The sequence below is a fragment of the Pituophis catenifer genome, unplaced genomic scaffold (assembly GCF_029215685.1).
Source record: "Pituophis catenifer annectens isolate HBS135680 unplaced genomic scaffold, rPitCat1.0.hap2 SCAF_2, whole genome shotgun sequence".
NCBI classification, from domain to species: Eukaryota; Metazoa; Chordata; class Lepidosauria; order Squamata; family Colubridae; genus Pituophis; species Pituophis catenifer.
The window spans coordinates 280,256,589-280,270,395 of NW_027256882.1; positions in this window are offsets into that span (position 1 = coordinate 280,256,589).

Below are 13,807 nucleotides of genomic sequence, written 5' to 3' on the forward strand. Positions count from 1 at the left end.
TCTATATGGAAGGGTGGGGGGGGGGGAGAAACTGGTTGCTGCTGAAAGATTTAGTCCACAAACTAAGATTAGCTTAAATTTTTAATACAGTGGCAGTGTAAACTCCAGCTGTGTTCAAACAGGCAGGATAAAGCACTAGGCAGCTTTAAGCTGACATGCTGCTGAGAATGAGTGTGCACTGGTTTTATTTTTATTTTATTTATTTTATTATTTTATTTTATTTATTAATTTATTTTATTTATTTTAATATTATATTGTATTGTATTGTATTATATTGTTATATATTATATTATATTATATTATATTATATTATATTATATTATATTATATTATATTATATTATATTATATTATATTATTATATTATATTATTATTATTATTATATATTGTATTGTATTGTATTATATTATATTAACAACTTTTGCTTAACAACCATGTGATTCACTTAACAACTGCAGTGATTCGCTCAATAACCATAACAAAAAGGTAGTCAAATTGGGCGTGATTCACTTAACAACCGCCTTGCTTAGCAACAGAAATTCAATTGTGGTTGTAATTGAGAATCACTTCTACTGAATTCCTCTCTTTCCACCCGAGAAAGGACATTATGAACTGAGGGCCCAATTTCCTCTCAATTTGAACTCAGCTCCCAGTCAGATTTGCGGTATGGCAACAACAACAACAAAAAAATCTACATGCTTTATGAGTGAAGCTTCATGCTTTATGCTAACTCAATGTTCATTTGATGTTCCGAATAAACTGCAGTTATCTGGATTTAGGTCAGCAAAGGATCAAAATGGGGTTCTCAAACCTTGCAGAAATTATTTCCTCCTTTTGATATTCTGAAAATAGGTGTCAAGATAGTAAGACAGAGAAAACAAGAATGATATGGATTTCAAGAAGGTATGTGGAATGTCAGTCTGGAATAAATCCAGAATCTTGAAAATCGAAGGATTTTTCGTAGCATGAGTGACCTCTTTGAAACACTTTTTATATACCTGTTCGTGACTGGACTGAGTTGTCTGTTCTAAAATAAATATTCAAACCCTTGATTCTCCCTTTCCCCCAATGTCTCCCAATATGAATCCTAGGCTGCACCTCATTTCAGAGTGTGGCCCTTGAGATCATGCACAATCCTTGAGGTGATGCTTATGGGAGAGTCCTGGGCTAAACCAGAAGTGAACCCAATGTAACATGGCTTAATATCATTTATTTTGATGTTGGGGTAACCCTGAATGGTGGGAATACTGCCCATTGGACAACATTAGCACCTAGACTTGGGAATAAATGATGTGATAAATGTGTAAAATATTATAAATGAATAAAACTAGAAATAAAGGGATGATAAAGACAATAAAGAATGAGAAAAATGGGGAATGTAGAAAGTAGAAAGTAGGAGGAACGAAACTGATATGTAAAAAGACACACATATGGTGTGTTGATGTTTTGTGTGTTGTGTTGTGTTGTTGTTGTAAAATCAATACAAATATTTTTATTAAAAAAAACCAATAGCACTTAGACTTATATACCACTTCAAAGTGCTTTACAGCCTTCTCTATGTGGTTTTACAGAGTCAGAATATTGCTCCCAACAATCTGGGTCCTCATTTTACTGAACTCGGAAAGTTGGTAAGGCTGAGTCAACCTTGAGCCGGTCAGGATCGAACTCCTGACAATGGGCATGCAGAGTTAGCCTGAAGTACTGCATTATAATGGTGACTCATTTGGTGGCAGGTGGCATACTGTAGATATTCAGCAGCTCTAGATGTGCCAGTGAACAACCTTTTTAATGACCTCCTCATCAAAACAGCATAATTATTTTGTTGAGCCATGATGCAAGCGTATTAGTGGGGGTATTTGTGTTTGATGTCATCACACACAGCATCATTTCCCCAGTGGTGGGTTCCTCCCGGTTCGGCCCTGTTCCGCCGAGCAGGTAGCAGTGACAATATGATGTCACCAAACCAGTTCTGCCCCCCCGCCCCTCCCATGTTATTTTTACCTTTTATTTAGCCCCACCCCCAATCTATTGCTGCCTCCTGAGTCCCACCTGATGGGCTATAAGGAAAAAAACTGTTTAAACTCTTGCCGCGGGGCTTCAAAGGGCTGACCTACAGCTGATCAGTGGTAAAAGGCAGTTTGGTGGTAGACCGGTGCCTCCAAAAACAAATGAGTAGACCGGTGCCTGCAAAAATAAATGGGTAGACCAGTGCCTGCAAAAATAAATGAGTAGACCGGTGCCTGGAAAAATAAATGGATAGACCGGTGCCTGAAAAAATAAATGGGTAGACCGGTGCCTGGAAAAATAAATGGGTAGACTGGTACAGCTCTGCAAGCAGTTAAAAGCCTGGTAGACCAGTACCTCTGCTAAATCCTAAAGAATTGTCACATGACCATCAAGACATGCCCACAAAATAAGCCACGCCCACAGAACCGGTAGTAAAAATTTTTAGAACCCACCCCTGCATTTCCCCCTTGTATTCTTGCAGCTGCTCAAGTTCATATGGAGGAAGTTAAAACATCCTTCTCCTACTGCCACATTGTGGTGATTCCTATTGGTCTTGTTATAGCATAAAAAGAGTTTTGTCAATTCACTCAGAAGGGTATGTCTAGTCTGTATGACTTGCTAGCAGTGTTCCATTATCTGGGGTTGCCACAAGGCCATTATCTATGACAGGCGTGTCAAACTCAAGGCCTGAGGGCCGAATCCAGCCTGCGGGGTGCTTAGATCTGGCCTGTGGGGCTGCCCCAGAAACAGAGAAGGGCCTACCTGCAGTGCCTCTGCCAGGGAAAACCGAGCTCTCCCAAGTTCCATTTTCACTGGCAGAAGGTTGCAGGAGGCCGTCCCAGCCAAAAACGGAGCTTGGGAGCCCGTTTTGCTGGCAGAAGTGCTCGGGCCACTAAAGGCACCCCCAACCCAAGTTACATCAAGCTGACCACACCCTTCCTGGCCACGTTTCCCCCACCCCCACGCGGTCAAACATAGCCCTGATGTGGCTCTCAATGAAATTGAGCTTGACACCTCTGATCTATGGGGTTGCCACAAGTCAGAGTAGGTCAACCTATTCTCCAAAGCACCTGAAGGCAGGACAAGAAGCAATGGATGGAAACTAATCAAGGGGTGCTATTCAGCAGGTTCTGACAGGTTCTGGAGAACCGGTAGCGGAAATTTTGAGTAGTTCGGAGAACCGGCAAATACCACCTCTGGCTGGCCCCAGAGTGGGGTGGGAATGGGGATTTTGTAGTATCCTTCTCCTGGAGTGGGGTGGGAATGGATATTTTGCAGTATCCTTCCCCTGCCATGCCCACCAAGCCATGCCCACAGAACCGGTAGTAAAAATATTGGAATTCCACCGCTGAAAAGTAGAACTAAACAGAAACTTCCTTACAGTAAGAACAATTAACTGGAGGTTTTTTTTAAGAAGAGATTGGACACCATTTGTCTGAAATGGTAGAGTGTATGGCCTTCTGTTTGAGCAGGGGGTTGGAGTAGAAGACCTCCAAGGTTCCTTCCAACTCTGTTACACTTTTATGTCTGAAACCATTGCAAGAAGCATTATAATGCTACATGTATGTACACTGGTGTCCCTACTCCCAGGATAGCTGCTAAAAAAACCCTATGGTTGATACACTCAGCTGTAGGAGCCTCCATGCATGCATGCATGGACTTCCTTAGATAAAATGAGAATTTCCCTCCCTATTCAAAACAATATGGCTCTTTCAAGCTCCAAGCGATGGGTCCAGAAAGGTAGATTATTCCTTTGGCTAAGCACCTTTCCGAATGCCTAGCTCTAGCGAACCGTCACATCAGCGCTGGGCCTAGAAATAAAATCTAGATGGCAGCCCGAGGGTAGAGATGGGCAGGCTGACAGCTATAATAGACAAAAAAAAAAAAAAAAAAAAAAGCAGGCAGAAAATCCAAGGACTTTAATTCAGTCACTTAGAGGGGATGACAAGGTGCAGCTGATCACACGATCCCTGCTGTTTTTCAGTGAGTCAAAAGCCTTGGGCTATAATGCATCCATGAAGCTTATCCTGGTTACCACATCAAGGTTTAGGTCCTGGCAGCAGTGGGAGAACCATGGTCGATTTCAGATGCTGGAAAAAGGTCCCCTCCCTATCTTTCTCTCCCTGTTTGCCGCTTGGAAAAAAAGATAAAAAACCAGATCTTTTTAACCCTTTTCCACCTGCGCAGTGGGAGTGTCAGGCTAAGATGAAGGGTAGCCGTGATTAAAGTTTGGATGGGATGGGAGCCTGAATATCAGGAGCCCAACGATGGAGAATGCCCTGACCACAGCACCACACTGGATGCCTCTCTTAAATCGAGGTGTGTATGTTTGTGTTTTGTTTTGAGAAAACCCTTTCCCATCGCTTGAATAAAAACAAGAATCCATTTGTTCCAACTGAATTTCTCAGTGAACTTTAAGGAACACTTGCTGCTTCCAAACAATTGCTTCCAAACATATATTTTTTAAAAAATGGTAAGAACGGAAGTACAAATTCTACAACAATTTTAGATTACATTCAAACTTTCCACTCAGAGTAAAAAAAAAAAAATCCTTCTGCAATATAAATCATAACGTGTGGCATTTTATAACTCGGTGTATTATTTCCTTCCTTCCTTCCTTCCTTCCTCCTCTCTCCCTCTCCTGCTCCCATCAGCTTTTCTTTTCCTTTCCTTTCTCTCCTTTCCTTTCCTCTCTCCTTTCCTTTCCTTTCCTTTCCTTTCCTTTCCTTTCCTTTCCTTTCCTTTCCTTTCCTTTCCTTTCCACAAACCCAAACAACACCCCCTCCACAACCTGAAAGAAAGGTTACGTGCCATAGGTTAATGTCACAAAAAGCACCTGCGCTGACAATCTGGGAAGGACATAATGTTGATGTTTAGAAACTCTGCCAACGCATCCCTAGGAACAGAAGCCAATCTTCTGGGACAAAAGAGCAGACAGTTGTAATTTCCTATAATACTATTTTTCCTATAGAGCTCAAGTGCTCCTCTCATTACAGGTATCTTCTCCAAGTGGAGTTTGTAGAGCTTACAACAGATGGATCATCCATGATATTGAAGTAATTAGCCAGTGGGGTTCCTGGCCATTAAGCAATTTGCCACCGATGGACGCAAAGCTGCAGTTCTGTTTCGAAGAGACCCTCTCCTGCACGGCTCCTCTTCGCCCCCTCTTTGTCTTCCACTGTCAGGGTTTCAGCAGACTTCCCTGGTGGCGTAACCAAAAATAAACATGAAAATCTCACTACTACTTTGGATGGAAGAAAAAAAAAAAAAAAAGAGCAGGGGAGGAAACAGGGTTTCAATAATCTTTGTTTTTCCTGTGATGGGTCTGGATTTCAATGCAACGGATTTTAAAAGGTTTTCGGAGCGCCAGAGCACAAAATGTCAATGCGATAAATTAAATATTGTAAAAATGCACGGGGTAGAAAAGTGCTTGCTTGGAAATATTGACGTGCAATATTTGCATTTTGCAAAGGATTTTGGATACTAAAGCACCAGTTATTACAATTTACATCCGTTAAACTCAACTTAGCCACAAAAGCTGCACACCAGTTAGACTAATGAGGGAATATAAATGAGCTTTCTCTCTAGGTAACTCAAGGCAGTTTGTGCGTGTGTTTGTGTTTGTCCATGTGTGTATATATAATCTAATAATAACACTATCAGCTAAAGAAATGGTGGCTGTGACTTCATATTGTTGAGCGTATAATAAAATGATAATTTCAGGGAACATATTATGGTGATTTCTCTCACACTCCCCCCGCCCCCCCGCTTTAGGTGTTTCAGAGGCATTTTCAGTTTTAAAGCTGGAAATACAAATCTGTTTTTATTTTGTTTCCCTGGCATTTTCCTATCTCCCACTTTATTATCAGGAAGCAAAATTTAGGGGCGCTTCCTTTTTCCGGATTGGTTTGGTCACAGTGTTGAAACTGCAAGGTATACTTTTAAAAAAATAATAGTTTTCATTAATTTATAATATGACATACGAAGAGAATGCAAAAGTAAATATTAGGGAAATTAGGGAAGGAAAAAGGGAAGTGGATAGAGGGGGAAAGTAAGGGGGAAAAAAAGGCATTGACTTCCAACTCCTTTGGTGCAGTAAAATAAAGCATGAACATCTATCCTTAACTTTTTTACTTTTTCATAATAATATAAACCAGCCATTTCTATAACAACAAATCTATCTCATTGGTAAAACCTAAATCAAAGTTTCATTTTTTTCCCACCTCAAGCACAAAGTCCAGAAGTGGTTTCCAAGTAGAAATAAAGGTATTCGTGTGTTTTTTTTCTTTAACCCAAAAAGTCAATTTAGCCATCTCTTCTAATTCCATCAGCTATAATTTTTGAATGCAATTTTGCCATTCACAGGTACATTCTTAGAGAATATTAGTAGAACATCAGAGTCTTACTTGGAATTAAATTCTCAAATGCCCTCCAGGAGCATTAGGAAAACTTCACCATGCTTAACAATTGCTGCCATCTCTGTTTATTCTCTGAATAAACATACTCTGAAGTTTATTCTCTTGGAAGAAGAGCATTCACTTGCAAAGATGCTGTTCTAGCAAGGCACACATGGAGTTGTCTTCCTTGTTGTAGTGAAGGTGGCAACTTGGTGACACATTAACTCACTCCAGCATTGGTAGAAACGATGAACACTATATACAGCTGAAGGGGCGCATTGGCTCAGTGGCTAAGATGCTGAGCTTGTCGATCAGAAAGGTCGGCAGTTCAGCGGTTCCAATCCCTAGTGCTGCGTAATGGGGTGAGCTTCCGTTACTTGTTCCAGCTTCTACCAACCTAGCAACCTTTGACATTTAGTCATGCCGGCCACATGACCACAGAGACATCTTCGGACAGTGCTGGCTCTTGGGCTTTGAAACGGAGATGAGCACCGCCCCCTAAAGTCGGAAACAACTAGCACATATGTGTGAGGGGAACCTTTACCTTTACCTTATATAGAACTGAGATTTGAGGCCTGCAATTCCACTCCCTTCCCTCCTTCTCTCCCTTCCTATTTTCTTCTATTTCTCTCCATTTAATTATTTTATACATTGTCAAAGAGAAGAGACAGAAAAAGCACTTTTGTTTAAGTGCTTTAACAAATACATGAAAAAGCCCTCGATGTGATTTTTACCACAAAGAAAAAAAAATAGTATGATGTATCATGATAACAGCAAACAATTTGCAATTCTATGTATACTTATCTAATGGGAATATTATTCAAGTATGTCTGTATTTTAATACATTTATGACAATCTTTTTTTTTTGTCTACCATATTCTGTATAAACAAGTTCCATATTTCATTATATTTGTCCATACAATGTCTATGTCCATGATGGCGAACCTATGGCCATATCTGTGGGTATGCGAGCGTTGCCCTACCTCAGTTCAGCACGCATGTGCGCGTTGGCCAACTGATTTTCGGGCCTTCCAGGCCTACTGGAAGTTGGGAAACGGGCTGTTTCCGGGCCCCCAGAGGGCCTCAAGGGGGTGGGGGTGGGGAAGGCCGTTTTCGCCCTCCCCAGGCTCCTAAAAGCCTCTGGAGCCTGGGGAGGGCAAAAAATGGACCTATCGGGCCCACCATGGCATCGCGTGCCAAAAGGGGGGCAAGGGGGGGGGTCATGCACGCATGCAGGGGGGATGGGGCACATTGAATTATGGGTGTGGGCACGTGCGTGCGCAATCCCCCCCACTCCCCCCGCTTTTGGCACGCGACGGCAAAAGATTAGCCATCCCTGGTCTATGTCTTTAAGCAATCTAGTCATAAGTATCATGTGCAATGAGGTCTCAATCTCCAAAATAAAAGGAGCATTCATTTCTCTTTTCAATGCTGCAATATCAGTCTTTTGGACATAGTGAGGGCATGGAGAATCCATTTATGTTGTCCTGTTGTCAAATCCCATGTATTAGATTAGTTTCCCAACCTTGGTTGCTGAAGGATGCATGGACTTCCTCTTCATCTGGACTTCAGGCTGGCTAGATAATTCTGGGAGTTGGGGTCCATACATCCTTATGAGACCAAAGTTGGGTAACACTGTTCTAGATATATAATTCAAAAAATGTTATTATCCTTTGCAAATTTTAGCTTTTGTTGCACAAACGTGTTTCTAGAATCTACAACTTTCTACGTCTTCTCACTTGCCATCCCTGCATGTTCCTTTGCTGGAGGGCCCATGTTCCATAATGATATTTGTTTTATATGTATGTAATATCTAGAAGGCATGGAAAATGCCTTTGTTCTTTGCATTTATGTCAGACCAAAGTTTATACGTATCAAAAATGCAAAGAGATCTATAATCCACCATAGTTCTACTGAACAGCAGATTGGCAAGAAGCAATAAGGGTAGGGGAAAGAGATGCGATAAACACAGCCAGCACATCACCTATATGTCTTTCATCATTTGGGGTGGTACTTACGGCAGCAAAGCATTGGGGTGATACCTATCTCCCTACTCAAATAAACTTGGGATGGGCCCAATGCATATTAAGAGGGTTTATAATGTCTTGTTAGAAAAAGATTTGGAAAATGAATTGGTTAAAGATTGCATGATAAAGTGGGCGCAAAATTTTGCAGAACCAGTTATGTTGGAAACATGGGAAAAAATATGGGTCCAGAATGTCAAATTTACAGTCGCAGAATTTGAGGGAAAATTTTTATAAAATGTTCTATAGGTGGCATTTAGATCCTAAGAAACTGTCGTGCATGTATCCTAATGTTCAACCAAAATGTTGGAGATGTGATTGTTTAGATGCTACATATTATCATATATGGTGGACTTGCAAGAAAGTGAAAGCTTTCTGGATAAAAATTTGGTGGGTTATGCAAAATGTTTTGAAGAAAAAAATACAATTTTCTCCTCAACTGTTTTTACTGGGTATAGTTAAGGGTTTTTCAGTGGGTGAAACAAAATTGATATTGTATATGGTGACAGCAGCTAGGTTACTGATTGGTCAATATTGGAAAAGGGATGTTATGCCTACAATTCAAGAATGGACTTTGAAGATGGCCAGTTTTGCAGAGATGGCGAAGATATCAGCATATCTAAAAGATCGGACTCAAGAGACTTATGTATGGGAGTGGAAGAAGTGGATAGATTATGTACAGAATAAATATCAAACTAGGAAATATCAGATAGCTTTTAGCTGAATATATTATATAGGGATAGAATAATTGAATGTTATTTACGAAGAAATGAATAGTACACAGGGGGTGGAATAGTTAGGGGTTATAGTATTATAAAATGTGATTTTGATTTAGATTTCATCTTGAGGAAGTCATGGGGGGAGGGGAGAGTTAGGGAGGGTTTGGGGGGAAAACGGGGGGAAAATATATTTGTAAAACTTTTTAAATTAAAAAAATAAAAAATAAACTTGGGAAGTACATCTAAGGAAGTAGATCAAGGGCATCAAACTCAAGGCCTGCGCACTGGATCTGGCCTGCAGGGTGCTTAGATCTGGTTCATGGGACTAGCCTGGAAACAGCAAAGGACCGATCCGTGGTGCCTCTGCCAGTGAAACCAGAGCTCAGGGGGGCCGCACACAGCCCCCTCGAGCTCCCTTTTCAATGGCAGAGGACTGCAGGATGCTCTCGCGGTTGAAAATGGGGCCCAGGGGGCTGTGTGCAGCCCCCCAGGGCTCCATTTTCACTGGCAGAGGGCTAGCAAAACAAACTAAAAACAAAACAAAAGGAAAAATGTTTCCCCTTTTGCATTTGAGCATGCAAGAAAGGATACAAAAGGAGAAAGGGAAAGAGGAAAGACAAAGAAAAAGAAGGGAAGATGGGAATAGAGCAAGGAAGGAAAAAATAAGGAAAGAGGGGAAGGAAAAAAGGAGAATGAAGAGGGAAGGAAAAAGAAGAAAAGGAAGGAAGGAATATTATAATGAGAGGGAGGGAGGGTCTGAGGGAAGTCCTGCCTTAGCACTTGGCCACCACAGGTGCCTCCAACATGAGTGACCATGCCTCCCCCCCAGCCATGCCCCACGGCACTCCGAGGTCAAACACAAACCTGATGTGGCCCTCAACGAAATCGAGTTTGACACCCCTGAACTAGAACAAACTGAAGAAATCTAAGAAGTGGCTCACACGTTCATTGATGGTTGACTGTGTATCAAGTGATGACTTCTCTAGAAGAGTGTCAGAACCTAAACAGAACCTCTATAGACTGTCTCCATCATATCACACGGATCCATTGCATGAATTGCCTCAAATGGTCTATGATTTTGATTAGCTATGGTTTATGACTTAGCGTGTCATAGAAACCTAGCTAATTTTAGTTTTATCTGGAAGTTAGGGTTACAGTAGTGCAAATCATGGCTTAATGTCTCAGCCTAGGTAGTCCTCGACTTACGACCACAATTGAGCCCAAAATTTCTTTTGTTAAGCGAGTTTTGCTCCGTTTTACGACCTTTCTTGCCACAGTTGTTAAGTGAATCACCGCAGTGGATAAGTTAGTAACATGGTTATTAAGTGAATCTGGCTTCCCCATTGATTTTGCTTGTCAAGGAAAGGTTGCACAAGGTGATCACATGACCTTGGGACACAGTGGTGGTCCTGAGTATGAACCAGTTGCCAAGCATCTGAATTTTGATCACATGATCACGGGGCTACTACAAAGGTCGTGAGAAAAACGATCATAAGTCACTTTTTTCAGTGCCGTTGTAACTTTGAACCGTCACTAAACAAATGGTTGTAAACAGACGACTACCGGTAGGAGATGCGCCTCCCTTGGAAAAGTGCGAACAACCTTTTGTTACATTATTACAATACCTTCACCTATACCAGAGTTTCATTGCATTGTTTTCAGTGGATTTTTAGGGGAGGCGTTGGAATTAAGATTTCACTAAAAGGAGATACGGTAGCAAAATGTTTTAAGAACTCCTGGTTTAGGATAATGAGTAAACCTAGCTAGCTTTATTTAATGTGATTTAGTCAAGCATGCAGGTGGTGCAATTTTTAGAGTACAGGGAAGAGTGAAGGTGGTTAGGATTGGTTTCGTTTGAATTTGTGTGTGAAGTGTGTATGCGCATCTGTATACACACCAGTGGTGGGTTTCACTTACTTTTGCTACCGGTTCGCAACTGTGACCCCGCACACGCAGCGCTTCTGTGCTTGCACCATCCATGATGACGTCCGGGCGGATGGGCGAAGCCAACCGCCACTGCCAGTACCGGTTTGTGGGAACCGGGGTGAACCGGCAGAAACCCACCAGTGATATACACACAGACAGACACACATACACAAAATTCTCCAAAGGGAATGATTAGTTCCTTACAAGCCATTTTTGCATGAAATCTCCTGGACTATAATAACGGCAGACATGCTAGACAATGGAAGGGCTTCAGGGTAGAATATGGGATTTCTGCATCACTCCCATATGCCCCCACCCCCCAGGTTTTCCTCCACCCTACCCCCACCCCCAAAAAGGAGAAGAAAGCTCCTTGCATTCATGGGCTTGCTTAATTCTTGAAAGTGGGAGTCTGCACACTTGTGTGTATGTTAATCACCGCTGGGCACACAATCTTATTTGGCAAAGTAAATAGGAGAGGGAGAGAGAGAGAGAGACAATGCATGCAATTTCTGAAATTCTCTGCTTTTCTTTTTGACCTTTGTTATTTATACGTTATCGATGCTTTCTCCAAACCATTGTACAAAAACACCTTGAAGTGTCAAGCTTTAAAAATGAGTCTTTTTTCCCCTCTTTCTCCTGTGCAGCTTGGATTATCTTGGCCTTGTCAAAATACATTCTCTAGTTAGAGCTTGGAAATATTTCCCTCCTGGCTCCTCCGTATTGATTTTTTCACACTCAGTCCTGTCTGTCAGCTGAAGAGGTGAAAGGTGAAAGTTCATTCGGCACTGCCTGGCTTTACCTTCCTGTTAATGTCGTGCCCTTTCTGCATTTGATCAGTTTATGTGATCGGCAATAGAACGGATCCTGAGCCAATTCTACCTATAGAGAAAATAATATTTCATCTACCAGCAATTTTAACACAGGAAAACACCTTAAGATTCAAGAGGCAATGGGGTGCCTCCTCTTTTCTTCTCTTCTTGGATGATTCTTCCTACCATACCATTCTGCCTTCTCTGGTGGAAAAATTCAAAGGAAAAAAAAAAAAAGCTGAATTAGCTTCTTTTGGAAGAATAATTGATTGCTGATTTATGTCCAGTAAACGGTCCTTATCTAAATTCTTCATTGGATATTTTTTTTAATGCAGGTGATAGGAGAAACAGAAGTGCACATATGTTTACAAGCAGAATACACAATGAGAGAAAGAGAGAGAGAGAGAGAGAGAGGGAGAGAGAGAGAGAGAGAGAAGGGGAGGGAAGGAGAGAGAGGGAGAGAAAGAGACTGGTTAATATATAATTAATTTCCAGGATGGAATTGCACTTCTAAAAAAAAATGTTCATTTTGTTCCAGTATGCACTTTTAAGTACTTTTTTTCCCTTCCAAGTCCAATTCTTTTATCTGCTGTAATGAAATCTCCTAAAGGGCTACATTTACAGTACAGTAGGTCAAGGTTCAAGTCACGGAAACTCACAGGGTGATGTACCTCAAAAGGTTGTTGTAGTGGGTTTTTAAATAAAACAGAGAAATGATGCTCCTGGAGAAAAGGCAAGATACATATCCAGCAAATAAATAAAATGAAGATCAACCTAGATAGCAGCCAAAACACGTGTGGTGTAGCTAATAGGGGAGCGCTTAGATTCGTAGCTACTATGGCTAGAGAGCAGAAACTATGACTAAGGGGTTTAAGTCAGTCTTTGCCCAGATTTATTTATATAATTTATTAAATTTATATACTGCCCATCTCACAATTTGGGACAACTTTGTGTGGCATGATGTCTCAGTTGTGGCCCTTCCTTGTAAAAGAAACCCTGTCAACAATAAACTGTCTTCTCACCTGCCAGTTAGTACTGAAATGTTCTGCATGGGACTATTTAAAAAAAAAATTAGGAATTTGCAATTGACCCCAAATGGAGCAACCTGCTTGTTGATGGGTGATATTTGCTATTGATATCTAATACAGGTTATGTGGCCTCTACATTGGCTACCAGTGGCTACCCAGTATAATTCAAAGGACTGTTTTTGATTCTCCACTTTTACTTTGCACATCTCAAATGTAGGCTTTAAGGATGCTCTCCACATAAAATCTTGGGTCATGTGAGAAACTTCCATTTTTTATCAGTAGCCCCCTTGCTGTGGAAAAGCTCCCAACCAGCAGCCTGATGGATTTGAAACCACTGTACTGCTTCTTCTTCTTCTTTTTTTAAAAAAAGATTATTTTTGTGTTATTACAATATTGCCAGTGCCTTTATTCTACTTCATTGTCTCTTGCCATAAGTTTCCAGGGAGTGGTACAGTAAATAAATACATTTGATTCTTCTCCACCTTAACATCCAGTGAAATGGAGGAAAATCTAGCACTACTCAGGAATTAGAATAGAATAGAATAACAGAGTTGGAAGGGACCTTTGAGGTCTTCTAGTCCAACCCCCTGCCTAGGCAGGAAACCCTACATCACTTCAGACAAATGGTAATCCAACATCTTCTTAAGAATTTCCAGTGTTGGAGAATTCACAACTTCTGCAGGCAAGTGGTTCCACTTATTAATTGTTCTGTCAGGAAATTTCTCCTTAGTTCTAGGTTGTTTCTCTCCTTGATGAGTTCCCACCCATTGCTTCTTGTCCTACCCTCAGGGTGCTTTAGAGAATAGTTTGACTCCCTCTTCTTTGTGGCAACCCCTGAGATATTGGAACACTGCTATCATGTCATCTCTAGTCCTTCTTTTCATTAAACTAGACATA